General features: G+C 29.9%; 1 long non-coding RNA gene across 1 annotated transcript; it reads right to left on the reverse strand.

Annotated features, from left to right (window-relative positions):
- Window positions 1–4,431: 4,431 nt before the first annotated feature.
- On the reverse strand, window positions 4,432–10,976 carry LOC129959433 (uncharacterized). The gene is made up of 2 exons (XR_008783426.1): window positions 10,838–10,976; window positions 4,432–5,820 (listed from the first exon to the last, which is right to left on the reverse strand). It is a non-coding gene; the product is annotated as an uncharacterized LOC129959433 (long non-coding RNA).
- Between the last annotated feature and the right edge of the window lie 2,668 nt (window positions 10,977–13,644).

The following is a 13,644-nucleotide window of genomic DNA, read 5'->3' on the forward strand; positions in this document are numbered from 1 at the left end:
AAGGAGTATGGAATTGAATAAGGTTCAAACAAATAAACGTTTTTCAATATTACATATATAGAAAATATGCAGGGTATCTAAAAAATGGAATAAACTTTTATTTCCCTAAACTGGAAATCCAGGCATATACTTTGAAATATGAAGTTTTGTTAAATAACACCGAAAATTGCATGAAAACATTTTCGCTTTTGTGGAGAGTAAAAAAAAAAAAAAAATTATATGCCCCCTTTAGTGCAAAAATGTCAGTTAATAACATTTTTCTCATATTTTCATCTGCACACAAAACACAACGCCTCTCATTACTGGCCATTGAACGGTTTGACGGGCATTTTAAAGGAATTTTATTAAATACCGGAATATTCCAAGAAGAAAAAACAAAAATAAATATGCACAGAACTTAATAACATGTATAAGAAATGATAATAATATGAAACCGTCTACAAAGATTTTCTACTCTGAAATATTGCAGAAAAACTATCTGGAGTAATAATATGCAGAAATATCTAATGTATTTTTTTAAAAAAACATGAATTCTGTGATTATTGCACTTTTTATCATAACACAGTAGATGAGAATGCAGTTAAACAAATTTAATATAAAATAATTTGGTTTAAGGTTACAAAGAAAATCTCTATTTGAGAAATATTTATGAATGTGAAGGAACTGTGGTGCTTTCCCCTCCCCCCTTGTATATATGACATTTGATGTTGAAAGCAAGAAAGGATCTATATTTTCATTGATAATTTCAATTATCCTATGGAGTTTTTGCCAGGAGAGGAAGTTTCTGGCAACACTTTTCAGCCATTCTTGTTCAAGGCTTGGTGATGGTTATTTTTTGTGACTATGAGAATGCATTTTGTAAGAAAGAAATGCCGTGCCAATCCCATCACAAATGATCATTCTCGGATAGATTAGATCTTTTGACGTAGGCAGGAAAAGGGCCGTGTTCTGAGACGAACGTAATATCCACTTTGATCCAATCACTGGGATGAAGGTTAATTGAAGGCAGGGTACTAAAAAAAATGTCTATCCTCTATACACAAACTAAGTCTCATGTTTCCATCAACAAATTTTTTAGAGATAACGTTACATTTAAATTTAGAAAAACCAGTTGCAAATTTAGATGAAAACATTTATTTTAGAAATGCAAATTTATTCAGTACAGAAAAACTATCATATGTAAATAATTGCCTAGTACGTAGTAGATCCTCCAATGATCATTACTTCAAGGAAATTTTCTCGTCATATGTAATGTTCAGCTTGACAGCCGACAGTCGCAACATCAGTTTTATAAAGAAGAGAACCGGAAATTTGAGAAATTGACTTTTAAGATATAGAAGAAGTAAAATACCGAGCAAGAAAATAAGATTCTTTGTTCACATAAAATGCGTAATATTAAGATTTCCAAAAGATTAACATATTTCGGTAAGTATAGACGATTTGAAATGCTGTATGTAATCGAATGCAAGTCTATTTGTAGAAGAAACCAAACCATATTTCCTAAATACCCTGCATCTTTCTAGGAAGTGTACTTATAGAAAAGTTTATTCCTAGCAAACTACAGGATTCTTACTTTCCAAAGGAGCAGAGGGGAAGATAAAACATTCTATAAACGATATAGAAATTGACATTTTGACTTATTATTTAAATTACCCTCATGCTGGAATATGAAAAGTCGGTTCAGGGCTCAAAACCGGGAGTGTAAATGATATTTCAACTTAAATAACTGGTATCCATACAACATTCGCAGAGTCCATGGATTGTTACAATAGTTATATGGACAATTGCACAATCAATATCTAAAATTTTAAACAAAAAAAAAACAAAAAAAAAAATTGAAAAGGTAAAAATCCTTTCTTTGTAGATTCATCCCGATTGACAATTTTCTATAAATGTTTGTTGTGGCATTTTTAAAACCTCTTTAGTTAGTACCATTTTGTATAACAATATACTGAACAATGACGTACATATTCAAATAATTAGAAAGAATTATGTTTGACTGAAGGATTTTGTCTGTAGAAATTATGTAGTTTTTACCGATAAATTCCATAAACAGGGCTTCCACGTCACCGGGAGAACAAGGAAAACCGAGAAAACACGGGGAATTTAAAAATCTTCTAGAAAAACCGAGAAAATGCAGAGAAGTTTTAATTTCAGTTATTTTCTCCCATATAGAAATAACTAATCTCTAAATACAGCAAAAATAAAAGATCAGTCATAGCTTCCAAAATAGGAAACAATACCACTCGCGATTGTGTAATGCGGAAACTCACCCCCTTTCTATTCTTTTTTTTCTTTTTAGATCATTCCAGTTTCGATTTGCGAGACAGTTGTTCTTTTTCCATGACATTCCTGAATTGCAGTTATTGAGAATGCGCGAGACTTTTGTAACTGCTCGAAAGAATAGAATACATTTTTCTGGCAGGAATAGCAACATTTAATCTGTGAAAGCAGCGTGGTGGTGTTTAGTCTACCGTACTTAAGTTTTATTGAATGGTTTGTTTGCTTGAGAAACTGTGAAATTATTCAAAGTAGATAAATTTTGTTTAATTTATGTAGTGACGAGCGCCATCTGCTGGCCAACAGGTGTTGATGCTTGTTAGACGGAGCCAGACGAGACGGGTCTCAACGAAAGTCAAGACGTCTGAGACGAGACGGGTCTGAACGAAAAACGCGACGTAACATGTGAATTAATCCTGCGACGTATTCGACGAAATCTATTTAATATTCAATTCTTTTATGTTAATGTAATTGTCCGTCCTAAATGTAATTAAATGTGTGTTCTAAAATAGTAGCAATTCCCGAGTCCTACATTTATCAAATATCTTCATTAATAAAAGTAACAGTAATCAAAATATATTAAAAATTTTATATGTTTTTATTATTATAGGACGAAGTTAACTATTCATAACCATTTCCAATTTAGAAAAATGTTTCTCAATGAACAACTACAGAAGCGCAATTTGTACATACATGATCCAGGTGCAATTTACATATGAATTTACCATATTTCATGCAAACATTTTTAAATTTATTGTCTGACATACAGATACAAGTGACCCGTTTCTCTGCTTGTGCTTACCAAGATTCAGCATTAGAATTTTAACAATCCTTGCACACTTTTCACAAATTTAATTGCAATTCCTCAATGTAGGAGCACATATTTTCTACAAATATGGTTTTGTATTAATGTCATATCTAGAACTTCTACAAAACGTTGCAAACTTCTCTCTAAAATTGGTTCCCAATTAGGAATTTGTTGTCTGGAATAGTATGTACGCATTCACCGCTGAAATGCCATGAATATTTGAAAACCGACTAGCTACATGTTAGTTATTATTCTGCAAGTATAACACAGAATCTTTTGTAGAATATTAATCAATATTGCTTGAGTTTTTTTTAGATTCCAAAGGTCAACTTTAAAAAAAATGTAATGTGCTTATAGTATGAATTTATTTCTTTTGGGTATGTATTTGAGAAGCATAGAATCATTCGTGAATACGAATAAACTTCCTTATTTTTAGTTTGGGACAATTCAAAGGAAATGGAGGTCTGTTTCTTCTAATTATTATAAAAATAGTTTTTTTTGTTTGTTTTTCAGTAACTTCTAAGTGTATATGAAAAAGAAAAGTTGTCACATATTATGTCACTTGCCCAATGGATTTACAAACATTACACCTGTTTTCAAGTAATTCTTTGGAACTGGATTTCAAAACTGAAACTTTCAGGTCACAAAACTGAGATCTTACCTCAGGTCACCGCAGTCCCTTTAAATGAGTTGCCTGAAGCACTTATGAGAGTGAAACCTCTATCTCTGATCCAGTGTGAAAATCTCTTAATACTATATGAATCTTTCTAATGTTTTAAAATTTCATTTTTTTAAATATTATGTTTACATGAAACCAGTAATTAATTGAGCTTGTAATCATATATCTCATTTGAAATATTAAAAAAAAAATTCATAAATTCCTTCAAAATTTTAAAAACTATGGTACAAAAACTATTTAAAATTCATCAACATAATTATATCAACCCCCCTAGCAATAAAAAAATGAAGAAATATTATTTTAGAATAAAACTCATACATATAGAATTATGTTTTATTGAATTAAATTAAATCCAACTTTATCCATACAATTTTTATTAAAATACATAAAGAAAATATTTTATCGGTTAGAAGAAGCAGACCATTTCTTCCCAAAGGATATGAGAATCATGTAGCATAATTTATATCAAAAATCATGCAAAAAATTCTTTGCGATATACATAATTAATTTTGACCATAAAATAGTGAATGAGACAGTAAAACACAGCATTACTAAACTGATGTGAAGAACAGTGTAATTTTATAAATTCCCATAATTAAAATATATAAATATGTACTCAAATGTTTAATATATTTCATTTGTTAAAAAGCAAGTACCACAAACATTCTCTTGGACAAACCAATATTTAATACAAACTCCGATGTTGATAGAAATAATTGATTTCAGTAATACGTTTACAAAGTAATGTTACAATTTATTATCATGTGTAGGTTATGGTAGATTTAAAAGAAAGGTGAACATGGCGGCACAAAAGTGGTTTACTGAAGCATCCGCATCCACTTCTGGTCAGTAAGCGGATGATTTTCTTTTTCGGATCTATCGGTTTATCGGAATCATGTTTTCTCTTTCTAATAATTGAATTTAAAAACAATTGAATTCTGTAGTAGAAAACTGGGCACGTCTTTGCCTCTTCCTTCAAGTTATCAGGGCTTCCTTCTTTCCCAAACGTCCATACAAAGTGCCTCGTAATCAAAATCCTTCCTCGCCGCACTGTACGAGTAGATAATCTCTAGTACTGCTTTAAAAAGAAAATAATCAATAAAATTCCATAATTTTTCTACAATTTGAAGAAAGAAACTTTGCAGCGGCCAATCCAAATAGAGGAGTTTCGCAGTATCCATTTTCAATATTTGCGCTTCTTCTTTAGTTACTCTATACAGACAGAATAGGAAATCATCAGATGTAGTCTTCATTAAAGAGAAAGTACTTCTGCCTGTCTTTGGCTGTAAGAAAGGAAAGAAAACACTGAATCTTGGAATCGGAATTTCAAAAAATTGTTCAGGAAGATCAAGATATTTTGAAACCTCATCTATCCATGGAACCAGATGTTTACAGCACATCCTTCTAACCAAAAAAAGGGAATCGGGTTCTTCAAAGGATATCGGATTCATCAAATGGTAGGTTGCCATTCCAGTTGCCATCTCCATAGCTGGCCATAAACTCTGAATATTTCTTCTCTCCTAACATACTGTATACGCATAAGTTCCCGATATAGCTACCTAAATCACACATCGGTTCGCAATTAATATCATCTTCACACATATAAAAATCATTAACAGGTTGAATTATCTTAATTGTCCCATCAGTTTTAAAATCAATGGTTTTAAATACATCCTTTAATTCCACAAAAGGATTTATCAAACAATATTCCGCAACTTCCAAATCCATGCTCATAATTGTCTCTAATATTCCGAGTCTTAAATGTGCAGGAATGAGAAGTAACTTTTCCTTTGCATTGTTAACCTCGAGAATTTCAGGCCTAACAGGAACTGCAGCATGCTTCATTTCTTTCAAGATGGTTTGCCAAATTTCAATATCAAAGCTTTTGAACAATGGTATAGCTATTTTTACCGAACAGATGTGCAAAAGTGATGGCACGCCAGGTTTTTTAAACTCCCAGTTATTAATAGGTACTTCCATTTTTTTAAAACAAATTCATAGGCGGAATGGGGTATTATTTTCAAGCAAATCTTCTGCAAAGTCTTAATGGAATCTGTAAAAAAAAAAAAAAAAAAAAAAATGTTACGGATTTTGTATGCAATACAAAATGTATATTTTATTACAAGAATCTTTTCAATCAATTACGAGAATCTGACAGCCAATTTAGATTAATGCTGCATTAAAGTGCATGACAAAAAAGCACATAGTTTACAAACTGTTGTTCTTTCACGATGTAACAATTAATTTATCAAACATATAAAATAATGCAGTGCATGCAATAAATTAGAGTAAGCATACAGACCATACTTGATGAAAGGAGGAAAAGATCCAAAAAATATCTTTAAGAGATTAAATGTGAAAACCATTTGCATTCTAAATTGAGTAAATTGTGAATAAATTGTAAACAAAACCAGATTTTCTAACAAGTAATTTCGTTTGAATGTTTTGGTTCAAAATTCCTTAACGCATATAATGGGGTCACTAAAAAGATCATTTTTCTAGACTTGCGATCAAAGTTTCTGTGCATTTCTGAATATAAATTTCATTTGGAAATTAAACTATACTGAATTCGCAAAATTTATGCCCAATTAATCATAACATAAATATGCAAAAATATAAAAATTTCCCTTTATTTATTTAATATATATATGTAAGCATATAATTGTTGAAGCAGAATCGTGGCCGAAGACAGAGAGAAGACACTGAAATTTTTAATTTCGCTTTATTGACTCTCGGGAGGCATAATTTGTGTACAAGCAGCGGCGACGCGCACACGAACACAGAACGTAACGAGGAAAAGCTGAAAAGGAAAACATTTTTCCCTGTGCTTATATACCGCGAGATTCTGATAGGAATTTCTCCACACGTGTCGACCCATGTAAGGGAAATATAGGGACCTTTTAAAAGAATATGCTTGGCTAGACAGTTTTTTTATCCCTTCAATTGGAGTGTGGGAACCGTCAACCTAAGCTTTTTTACAAAGCTTCAGTTGAATTAATTAAATAGAAAAGTGGAATGGGATCAGGAAATAAGCGAACATTTTTTTTTTTAATTAAAGTTTAAAAAAGTTTCAAATAGGTCAGAAATCAAGGTTAAAGAATGACGAATTCCCGAAATATACTCATCCTTCCGACTGTCATCCCTTAGCGAGATAGAATCATTAAAAAATGGTAGTCTCGGAATACTGAAACTAACAATTTGAATGGCTGCTGAGCATAGGACTTCTAATATACTCTGTATTAACATGGAAGCTATTGTACATATTCAGTTATGAGGTATAGAATAAATATTTATTAATATAAAATACAGGGATATTACTTTAAATAACATCCTAACACTAACAAGAACATCCTAACATGAAGCATCGAATAAAAATATTTAGATTGATGTCTACAGGAATTCACTTAACTAAAAGCCTATTAGACATTTTATTGATAAGTAATTAGCAATTTAAAAAATATATATCAACTACACCCCATAAATGCTACAGTATGTTTCTTTTTATAATAAAAAAAATGCTTAAGATTCAAATTGCCAATACTGCAACTGCTTTTGAACATTTAATTTTTGAACACTTAGTACATTCTAAAATAGCCCCTATGCATGCAATATTTTACATAGATTCTTCTTTTTACAAAGAAATTCCAATTGCATGAATACTTTTAAAATGAATATAACTGCAATTGTCTAAAGAAAATTAATGCAACACATATAAATTTTCTCACAATATCTTAAATTTGTGTGCTTTTATGATATAAGAACACGATATCGGTTTTGGAAATGGGATTTTAACGTCGGAAAAAAACTGGCCAGATATAAGTATTTTTAAATTGGAACTGCAGAAAATGTAAAATATCAGAAAACATTCTAAATCCAAAATATAGCTTTAATTTTGAATTACCAACATTTATTTTTAACTCTAATTCCATTACTGAAAATACTTCTACAGAATGATTATAGAGAAAGCCCATTCATTTTAGAATAAAACATAGGTCGGTAACTTCTGAAGAAGTACCTCTGACTAGGGCCCCACTTAGTCTAATTTGGGACCCGGGGCAAAAACTTCTTTGACCCCCCCCCTACTTCACTACTTCAGTAATGCAGAACCGTGCATAGAACTTGTCTATGGTATTTTTCGTTAATTAATTCAAAATGCTATTTAACCTTAAAACTAAAAACACTCCTAGTCTTGAAGTACCACATTTAGGCATTGAATTTAAAATGCAATCTGACAAAATGCTAAGGCAAGATTTATATTAGAATGCTTTCTACAACTATCTTAAGCATCTGTCTACAAGAGAAACTGTTAAATCTCAAACTAAATACTAGTACATTTTTAAATGAAAAATATGCAAATTTCTCAACAGTTATTTTCATATGTAGGAGTATTTAATTATTTCTTGCATTTATTACATACACACAAAATAAACTTCATTATTTAAGAAAGATAATTATTTTATCAGTCTCATTTTATTATGAACAAATATTTATTCTAACAGTCAATTAATTATTGCATGCAAAACTTAAAAAGTGGGAGGGGAATGCCCCATACTTTTGTTATTTTTTGTCTTTGAAAAGCAATGTTATTTTAACTAATTTATTATTTTCTTTCTATTAACTGCATTAAAGATGCATAAAACAATCAGTAATGGGATTAGAAAATAATTTTCTTTTAAAATTAAACAAAAAAAAAAAAATACATTAATATTATAGTCTTCAGTAAAGTAAAAAAAAATATTTTTTTTCAAACAATTAAAACATTTCTACATCTTACTTCATAGATACATCAAATTAAAGTATTCTTTACTGTTACAGAACATTTTATGAAAAATGAGACTAAAAAGTACCATTTGTGTAAATATGTATTTGTACTTTTGATCATTTTTTCATATCATAACACTAAATAATGAATGATTATACTTATTTTTAAATCTACAAAATTTTAAACATGTTTATTACTAACTCAGTTTTAACCAAGATTTACTATTCTCTCAAAATAATAACAATAAATAAAGAAAAACATACATAATTAGAAATTCAATGCAACAGAAAGAGATTATAAATAGTACAGTAATATAAATTAAATTTTGCAATTACATACAATATTGTTACGAGACAATTTTGCATGATAAATCAATATTATGTAAAAATAGAGCTTATAATACTCACTATTTATTTATAAATTGATACTTAAATTGTATTATAATAGATTTCTTCCTATTTCTTTTTCAGTGGTTTCTTTCTAATTTTACTTTCTATAAAACTATCAATTACATCATCATAATCAATATTTTTTTGGTTATATCAGAATTTAAACATAACATAGAAAGTTGAGACACCTTGTTGTGAAGAATACATGATCTTAAGGGAGATTTTAATCTCTTCAGCAAAGAAAAAGGTCTTTCCACAGTTCAGTTTGAAATTGATGATAAAAAAAATTTAGTGTTGTCCCAATATTAGAAAATCAAGATGATAAACTTTTTTATCATATCTAATGCAGTTAGTTGCCTGCTTATCTATTAAGGAATAGAAATGTTGCAGTTCATCAGGGAACTCATAATCTAAATCAGAAGGATAATGCCTTACCAATTCCTTCGCTTCAGTTTTTTGAAAGTTTGATTTTGTGTTTATCAAACATGAACATTTATTTCGTAATTTTACATATGGAATTTTACAATTGGTTAAGTTTAACATTAATGTATCACATAACATGTAGTAACAGATAATAACATATTGATCATGTGGCTCAAGATTTACTTCAGGTGCATTTCCATCATCTAACAACCTACTTCGAGGTATAATTTTTTTTCTTTTTACCTCAATTTCTGGCAAAATTTCTAACGCTTCAGTTTCATATTTCTCAAATTCATTTCAAACAGACTGCACAAAATCTATGAAAGTTTCAAATTATGGTGATACTATTATGAATATTGTGGGATGAATCCTGGACTAGAAAGCCATGGATTTATGAAATATAGATTTTTCTGTGTTCATACGTTAGATTAATGAAGAAGCTAACATAAAAATGACGGATTTTACACTGTACTCATATTTTGTTTTAAAAAGTTCATTAAAGAAAGAAATTTAAAATAAACTTTCTATTCGATTTGGGGGGGGGGGCCTCTGATACGTGGGCCTGGGTCAATTGCCCCTGCCTCAGTCAGGCTCTGCCTTTGACTACTAATGCAACATATGTCGTACGCACAAATTAAATCCATTTATTAAAAATTTATAGCCATGGGGTTAGATTGTATAATAATTAGAATTTAAATAAAGTTAATTGTACTTTTATTCATAAAATGTAGGCTTATAGTAACTAAAATCTAAAAGCAGACAACAAAACTACTCAGGAATAGTCTACAAAGTATCCCTATTAACAACAAAAATAATAATCCACCTAAATCTAATATCTTTTCTAGTTACATGTCACAACATTAATCTATAAAAGTTCAAATAAAAGAAAGCTATTAACTATTATATTTCCTCAGCAGTTGTAATTCTAAAACTACGTCAATCGATATGGATTCCCAAAATAATGTTCGAACAGGGATATGCAGCTGAACATAAATATACGAAACAATATAAAAGAAACATTTTAGGCGTAAGAACACAAATTTAATTGCACAGCAAACAAGAATATAGTATATATATATATATTCATTATACCAATACATACCATAACTAAGAGAGAAAGAAAATTAAAAACGACATGCATATTGTTAGGTTTAATACGTAATATTGTGAAAAACTATGTTTTTTTTTAAGTGATGGAATAAAAACTTAGAATTATATTATTCATGTAAAATCTCCATACTAACAAAGTAAGCACTAAATAGTTTTCAAGCATATATATTAAATTATTAACCAATAAACCTGAAAATCTTTTGAAGGATAGGCATCAGATATAACATGAAAACAATCCATTTTTCAACACTGACGTTCGACTAGGTATGAAGTAAAAAATTACAAGACATAATTGAAATTTTGTAACCAACTAAAAAACAAAAACATAATATGTCTCCTAATATAAGAAACTAACTGTATAGTTGAAACTTATTTTTGTGACTTACCAGATCTGGACGAAAAGAGAACCGAAACATTCTGCATCTACCATTGACAAAGACGAAAGTAAGCACAATAAAAGCTAAGTTGCGCTACTCGTGTTTTGTTGACGCTACCAGTAGGTGGCGTCGATTTTACCTATTTCATTCTGCCCGAACGAAATCGAAGTAAATTTTCATTGGTCTTAGTGATGTCACGTGGGCATTGCTGCATAGAAAACCCAAAAACACAGGTGAACTTTATGGTTAGATTATCGCTGTTTATTCGCTACTCCTGTTTAGTGAATATCTGTTGTTTTCTCATTTCGTTTCTCATTCCTGTTCGTACGTTCTGTACATTACTGCATAAAATAGATTTTTTTTTATTGCTATTCTTAGTTTTTCTTTTTTTTTTTACTTGCTATGCTTATTTTTAGTAACAGTTTCATTTTTGTTATTATTTCTGTGAAAAATTGTTATTCCATCAATTTTTTTCATTTTCCAGTGATAATGACAGGCTTATATAGTAAAAAAAAAAAAAAAAAAAAAAAAAAAAAAATCCATGATTGCACAATGCGTCTGTATTGGTATTTTATAGATTTAACTGTGAATAATTTTTGTAAAATCAGTTTTCAGTGAAGTGTTAAAAATCAAAGTAAAGTTTTTTTTTTTTTTTCACTAATATTTTCTTGTATATTAGGGCAAAAAATCCTCATATCTGAAACTAAAATGCTTCACCTCATTTTTCCTAAAAAGAAAATAGATTTTTATAAATTAACTTTGTAAATAATTTTTAAATGAGAAGTAATGTTCGAAATAAAATTCGGAAACCCATTTTTTTTAACAACGATTCTTCTCTTCATTTTAACCCAAGATCCTTATGAGCTACATTCGACTTATCTGAGTATATATTGCTCATATATTCTTGTACCATTTTCAGAGATTAATTTAAAGTTACCCGATTTCGGCCTCTAGCTGATTCTTTCTTTAAAGTGATGAACTAAAACAGAATCAAATAAAAACTTTCCGAATTATTAAAAAAATAATTAATATTTTAGATGACATTAGTTATTTTGAATTAAAGGAATCCAACGTACTATTCTGAAACTAAGACTACTGTCCCAAATGAAGCAACATTTTTAGGGAAAAAAATTGTTTCATGTGAATAACTTCTATAAGTAAAGTAAAATTTTAAGGAAAAAAACCCAATTAAATACAGAAATATATTTTAAAAGAGAAAGAGAAATATAGGTGTGATAAGAAAGAAAAAGGAAATTTTTTAGTTTTAGATTCATTAATTCGAACTTTGAAAATACACTATATGAATGGCTCCTTGAAAACTTTTTTTTTTTTTTTTTTTCAAATCCACTTGCCAATTTTTAAAGCAAATAAATGCAAGAATCAAAAGAAAGCCGTCTCCCACTTTTAAATATTTAATTTAAAATGGAAAAACTTTTTACTAAGAATATGTGGATAGCAAGAACAGCTTATATTCTATATTTCAGGATATCATTTTTTTTCTGTCATTATAATCGAATAAGCATAATAATCAATTTCATATATATACTTCAAATTCATTTGTACTTAAAATTGCATTGTTAAAAGATTTAATAAAGACGACTGTCTTAATTTTGGGGGAACTCTAGAGTTTTGAAGGATAATTAAATCAAATGAATTTCTGCAATAATTTTGTGTAAAGTACAATTATGTATTTTAGGGAAGATCATTGAACTTTCCGTTCTGTTTAGTCTGCGTTAATTTCGCACGTATAAATATACTGTATTCATCATTATCGATTTTCAGTAACATGTTTGGTACCTGCACCACCACAACATTAATTCTATCATCAAAAACTCTATCATCAAAGGATATATATATATCCCTGAGTAGCCGTCAGTTAAGCGGTGTCTTTCTATGCATATCAACTCATTAAGAATCTCATGTACACAGAAAAAAAAAAGGGGTTGTGTGCCTGTGTCAATGAAAGCTCCCTAGATCGAGGAAGGAAGGTTTGATTGCCAAGTTGAATAATATTCATTTAGAAAGTAGCTCCTGTGTTTATGTGATTTTATTATTTATAATATTTTGTTTTCATTTAATTACTTTATTTGTATTTTTTATTCTTTGTATATATATTCATACAGTAAAGATTAATACTGAACATAGATGGCGCAGTATGCGCTAACCCATATGTATGTTTGGAATGTGAGGGAGGCGCACTTAAGCTTGTTTTTTTTGTAAGGACTTCTCCCTGAGAGTTGGTGTGAAACTGGTGCAAGTAGGCACCGCTCGCTCTTTTGTTAGCGGCTAAAAGAAGTATTCGTTCGCTCTTTGTTAGCGGCAATTTCTACTTTAATTGTATATAGTCTTATGTGTTACATTATATATGTGAAGTCATCGTCCATGTGTTGTTATATGTGTGTGTGTGCAAAATAAATAAGAAAAGAGACAAGAAGGCATCTTTCCTTGGCTTAAATACACACAACCAGCTACATCCTGGTTCCCGAAAAGGGAATTGTGAGAGAATATGACCTTCAGTAATACACCTCCTCACCATCGAAAAAGCCGCGGTCAATCTATTTAGAAAACTTATTTGCTGGCTTATTCTTAGAAGTCTAGCACCATTCAGAAAAAAGACACTTTCTTTGATTCGAATGTCAAAGGAGAAGGATCGCAAACAATATACCACCCAGACTTTGAGAAAAAATACTCTTTCAGTTGATGTTTCACATTTTCACTACACAGAAAAGCGGCTGTAACTAAACAGTACTGAGCCCAGCAGCATACGCTAGAGAAGACCTTAAGAACATAAAAATTATAACTAATTACTGAAGCTC

Source organism: Argiope bruennichi, chromosome X1, assembly GCF_947563725.1.
Source record: "Argiope bruennichi chromosome X1, qqArgBrue1.1, whole genome shotgun sequence".
NCBI classification, from domain to species: Eukaryota; Metazoa; Arthropoda; class Arachnida; order Araneae; family Araneidae; genus Argiope; species Argiope bruennichi.